General features: G+C 46.8%; 1 protein-coding gene across 1 annotated transcript in view; it reads right to left on the minus strand.

Moving 5' to 3' along the window:
• The window catches only part of HAS2 (hyaluronan synthase 2), a 28071-nt gene extending 25011 nt beyond the window's left edge, over positions 1–3060 (minus strand). The window contains exon 1 of the mRNA XM_008143356.3: positions 2518–3060. The gene's annotated coding sequence lies outside the window, so the exon portion shown is untranslated. The remainder of the gene's footprint in view (positions 1–2517) is intronic.
• Between the last annotated feature and the right edge of the window lie 2940 nt (positions 3061–6000).

The following is a 6000-nucleotide window of genomic DNA, read 5'->3' on the forward strand; positions in this document are numbered from 1 at the left end:
TAGGGGTGGGGTGTCGTAGCCTATCAATGATGTTTCTCTCCCTTCCTCTCTCTCTGAAATCAATAAACATATTTAAAAGGGGGAAAAGGTAAAAAGAAATAAAGTAAGGATTTAGTTCTAAGTGTAACACAAGCTACTCAGGTAATACCTGTTTATCAATAAATCTACAATACATCAATACATTTTTCTATTCACCCAACTCAGGTTACATATATATATTTTTCAATGAGTGATGATATCCTAATTGTAACCCTATAATCCAGAAATATCTACTTAGTATTCTAAAATTGTTTGTTCCCAAATTGCAAACGCATACACAACATGATGTACATACTAAAATAGGTACTTTAAAGAGTTAAACTTTTACTGAAAATGTAAAAGAATAGCCAAAATACCAGGAAAACTAATGGGTTTTGCCTTTTTAAAAATACAGTGAAAACTAATATAACGAATACGTCAAATTGCACACATTGGAATGGAAAAGTTTAGAATTTGGAGTTCTTTTCAACCCTATCCTATAAAATTTTTAAACTGAATCTACAAATAGTTTGATGGGCATATTATTTGTTCTAGCCAATTCTATATAAATACACATTTTAATTTTAAACATTTATTCTTTGGCATGTTTGAATGTGTTGACCTTTTAAATTTTTGTTAAAATGACTTTAAAAATTCATAATCCCGTTTAACATCTCTAAATGTGCATCATCATGTGCCTTCACTGCAATGAGAAATCTGCAGGAGGAAAAAAAAAATCCTGAAATCTACAATGAGCAGGGAAGTTGTTCTTCCTCTTATCGTCAGCAAAACATAACTACCAACGCTGAGCTGTGAGTCTATATATACTTAGGCCTGGAGTTCGGGGGAAGCCCTTCGTGACCAATCAGGACTTCCCTATTTATTGCGTCACACCTCCCCCCGGGGCGTGACGTCAAAGGCAATCCCAGGCCAGCCACGTGGGTTGGAGTAGTGTAGCGTTTCTGGGCAGCTATTTGGCAGACACCCGCAGCAGCGATCCCCAAGAGTGGAGGGCAGGGCAGGGCAGGGAGGGCCGACAGGGCTCCTACACGCACCTCCCGGGAGCGTAGCTCTAGCAGCTCGCTCGCCTGGGAGGCGCGCGGGGCTGGGGAGTCCAAGTGCGGAGCGCGGGCGTTTGGGGGATGGAGGGAGAGGCACGGGGGAAGCTGGCACCTAAGGCGGTGTAATAGGAGCCGGGTCTTGTAAAGCCTCCTCCCCAGGAACCGCCTCTCCGCTCCCAGCTCCTCTTTCCAGCCTTAATTATCCTTTCAGCGCCGTTTCCCCTCGGCTGCGTTTCCTTGGCTGGAGGAAAAAGCCTCCCTCGCCTCCCCATTCTCACCCTCACACAGACCCTCCTTTCAGATCCGCCCTCCTGTTCGCAGGGACCCATTTCGGAGCCCAGGCGCACGCTGGGCGGGAACCAGCATGACGAATTCCGCCCAAGGTGTTGATTATCCGTCCCAACCCAGCCTCTGGCTCGCCTCCCACCTTTCGCCATAGGCTCTCCCAGACCCCGGCCCGCACCCCCGTGTTGGGCGCTCGGGACTGCGCCCCCAAACCTCCCACCCGGCCGTGCCCCGCGCAGCAGCTGCGGAAAGAGGCTCCCCAGCGAGCTCGGTGCCACGTCGGAATTGGCTCCCGGGACGTTGCAGCTGCCCGCGCGCCGCGCGCGGTCCCCAAGCGCGCCCAGCCCCGCGCAGGCGGCCCCCAGAGGAAAGCAGGGATGCGCGCCTTCCTCCCGCTAGGATCTGGGACAGCCACCGCTTGCGTCAGGGACCCCGTGCCTGATTGAGGCTTCCAGAGCCGGGCTCAGTCCGGACAGACCCAGCCTGACACTTTAATGGGGTGCAGGGAGTGCATAGGAGGGGAGGCTGGAGAAAGAGGGGGGAGTGGCCGAATGAGGTCGGTAGCGGCGAGGAGGTGGGGAAGTACCCTCCCTTCTTGGGGTCCCAGCTAGGAGCCCCGATCGTTTTTAACCCTTTACATCACAAGTAAGAAGCGGGCTTCCCACTTGGAAGTAAAACGCGCTGGGCAGTTCCAGGGTTTTCCTCCCCACATCGAGCGTGTGGGAAAAAGAAGAAAAAGGGGAAGAGAAGGAGAAGAAGGCGGCCGTCTGAAATGCATTTTCCTTGCAACGGTGGAAATTCTTGTTTCCGAACTCGGGAGCCCCTCTGCGGCTCCGGAAGATGCGGAATGGAAAAGTACATCCCGGGACGCGCAGCCTTTACCCGGCAGAGACGTTACCTGTGCTCCCAGCCAGGCAGCGGATTTCTGCAGAGCGCCGCAGGGATGGGAAAAAGATAAGGTTGCTAAGCCTGACCGTGATCTGCAATATCCACTGCTTTTCAGTCTGTTGGAAATTTTCAGACCTCAAACTTTTCTGTCGAAAACTGACTACAAAGATTTTTTTTAAAAAACACCTATGTGGATCATTTCTTCCCTCTCCCTGGCCTATTCGAGCACCCTCGTCCTTCACCAGATCGCGCCAGTGTAACGTACCTTGTTCAGCTCTTGGTCATAAAGTTGTCCTCAGCCTGTCTGTGTGGTCCCGGAGGGCCGGTGGCGGGCAGTTTCCAAAATTGAGGTAATAAGAGATCAGATGAATTTGAGACGACCGGCCAAAAAAAATAAAAAGTTTAAAAACAACATTTAAAGAAAGATGCGGGAGCCTTGAAGATTTGATTCTTCCCCCACTTTCAAAGGAAATTTCACCAATATTCTCGGATATTTCCGCTGCACTTAACTCTCCTGATTCTTTTTTTTTTTTAAGCACTTTAAAAATAAATTAATTTTAAAAAATTACTCTTTTTGCTCCAGTCCTTCTCCCCTGATATCGGGAAATCTCTTCTCTTTTTCGTATAGAAGGAAAAAAAAAAAGTCCGGTGAAGACTCAGCAGAACCCAGGAAGCGCAGAATCAGGAGAAAGTCTTTGGCTGGGACTGGTTCAAGTCCCTGGTTCAATGGGCTGCTGGAAGCCAGGATTGGGTAATTCTTTCCAGACGTCTTGACTTCTCCTTCCTCGCTGCTGTTGCCTTTCTGCCTCCTCCAACTTAAGGGGGTCTTAACTAGTGAGCTGGTGGGTGTTTTAATAGGGCGGAGGAGGGAGTGGGGGGTGAGGGGAGTGGAGAAGGGAGGTGCGGACTGGGGAGCCCGGAGGGGCGGGCGGGCCGGCGGGAGGCGGGGAGAGCGAGAGAAAAATTGGCCATTCAAAGCCCTTTCTGAGCTGGAGGCCGGTTTTAAACTCCAATGAATTCAATTAACTTGATTGCTAACGTGTGCAGAGAGATGCAGGGCACTCCTGCTGGCCACCACCTGGGTCCCTCCTTTCTCCAGGGGTGGAGCGGGGAGGCCAAGCTTTGCAGACATCCCTGATTCCTGTCCTGGTTACAGGGATCCCCTCTTTGCGATCAACTCTCCGTAGTGTTTAAGTAGTTTGCTGTAAGGCCAAGTGGTACCCTTAGGCTAAGGAACCGCTCTGGGGAGAGCGAGCTGGAGGTGTGTGTGTGTGTGTGTGTGTGTGTGTGTGTGTGTGTTTACATGCGTGTGTACATGCCCGGGAGTCTCTAAAAAGTCGGCGACTGGTCCATTCACTACTTGTTAACCCCTTCTTCCCTTCCAACTCGGAAGTTTCTGAGCTGATGTATCCAAATCCCCCTTCCACAGTCGTTTCCGCCTTGGGTGGGCGCGAAAAGCGGAAACATAATTGGTGTGTGTGTGTGTGTGTGTGTGTGTGTGTGTGTGTGTGTGTGTTTCTTAACCTGCTCCCCTAACGTAAAAAATATGCTAACAGCATGCATTATAAATAAAATTTAATAAAAATAAAACAGCCCTCCGGAGGACTCGAAAAATAGCGCCCTTAAAAAAGCATTTCTAAGGTAATGACTTAAGTGGCTTTTGCTTCTTGTGAGCCTTTTAAGAAGACGAGTCAAAATACTTAATTTATTTGCATCGAGGTGGTCTTTTCTCATCTCTCTCCCATTGTCCCGAGGCTGAAAAGGGTTCGTTTTCTCGGTTCCTTTTTCACCCCCTTTATTTCTTTTTGGTCCTCGCCAACCCTCCTGATGACTTACAATGGACAGTAGGTGGCACTGTTTGGGAAAAAATGAATGAGTTTACAAATAACTAACGTGGCCTCTGGAGATTCTGTGGCCTCTGCAGATTTTTTTTTTTTTTTCCTTTTCTTTCCAAGGTTCCTCTGAGGTATGGACTTCTTTCGAACTCGATCAAGCCTTGAAAACTAGATTATTGCTCCTTATCACATATCTTGGACAATAATGACGAAGTCAAAACAAAAAAAGTCGAGCCCACTGGAAGGGATGCTTTGTAACACGTCACACAGGGTGTGGTGTTGGGGGGATGTGATTAGAGGGCAAATATTTTATTGCAATACCAGGTAGTCAGCCAACTCAGTACCCAAGGGCCGACTGCAAAGTACTACCCATTTCGAACCCCCCCCCCCTACCCCCTGCCACCTCCCCTACCCCCCACCCCTGCCACCAGGCCACCCCGGACAGGGTTGTTACACCTCTGGCAAGCATTACCTTGGCCTGGTGACTTCACACTGCTCTGGGGAGACCCACTTACCAATTTTCCCCTACAAACCTTCAAGGCTTCTTTCACCCTTTGAACCCTGCCTTGGTGGTTCAACTCTCAAGGAACTGGCTTGAATTTCAGGACACAATTTCATCCCACTTAATTAGATTCTCACTTTCATATTTTTTATAGTAGTTTTAAGTGCTAAATTATGATTTAAAATGTATTACGTAACTTATATACTCTTACATATCATGTGGATCACACTGATTTAGGGGTAGGGTGGAAGTTGTGGATGTCGAGAGTCTAGTTTTTGGGACCCCACAAGAACTTAATTAACCTCGGCTCTACCCTTCCGTGAATATTATATGTAATGCAGGATTGCAGGGCTTGGTTGCATTTAACTGTTCCTGTGGAAATAGTTAAGCAATGAGAATGTTTAGTAAAACGGGGTTTCTTTATTAAGCAAAATCACATTTGTTGTTTACCTCCTTGTACTTGTAATTCAAGGCCCATAAAGTAAAATGTTTGTGGGTGAATTTAAAAGCTAATTACACATCCATGCATTTCTATCAGTTTCAGCCCCAGCACCCAACCCCCACCCCACCTCTGCCCTCCCCCCCCCCCCCCCCAAAAAAAAGAGAGAATAGGGAAGAGACTAGCACAATTTAAAGCTGGAGGTGAAATATTACATCTAACACATTTTCTTAGGGAGGCCTGAAATTCAAATCCCACCTTTGATGTGGGATTGTGTGATGTGGGCTGTTTGTGTGATCCTGGGAGTGTATTTCACCTCTCTAGACCTTTATTTCCTCGTTGATAAATGAAAAAAATACCTGCTTCACAGAGCTGTTACGTTAATAGATCAGCATAGTGCCTAAACTCTACACTTAGGAAATCTTCCTAATATAACCATTGTGGCTATTCAAAAAAACTTTAGCAACTTTCTCCTGGCTTCCTATGCCTTAAAAATTATTTTTGATATGCATTAACTGAGGTTTCGTCCTACAAGCTCTAATTTGACCTACTTAACCTTTCCACAGTCTCCTCACTGATTCTCATAGATTTATATAGATGTAATTATTCTATGTACCCATGGGTGCACCCAAACCTTCACATTTAACCAAGATTCCTTTCTGAGTCCCAGGCCTGAATTATGGCTTCTAGCCATGTAGCAGCAAATTAGGAGACGTGAGATTCAGTTTCACAAACAAACTATGGCACCAACAAACTGAATAACATTTGATAAGCAATTAAAAGTGTCATTTCTGTTTTAAACATTAGCTGTTTGGATCAGACAGTGATATATGTTTTTGGTTTTGACATCTTAAGACATACCTAATCCAACCAATACCTATTGTTTCAACTATACTAGACGCCATAGCAAAGAACTTCAGAGGTAGGAGTGCTACTTTGAGTCAGTGTGAGGTCACAGTATGTTGTTGCTAA

This window comes from Eptesicus fuscus, chromosome 19 (assembly GCF_027574615.1).
Source record: "Eptesicus fuscus isolate TK198812 chromosome 19, DD_ASM_mEF_20220401, whole genome shotgun sequence".
NCBI lineage: Eukaryota > Metazoa > Chordata > Mammalia > Chiroptera > Vespertilionidae > Eptesicus > Eptesicus fuscus.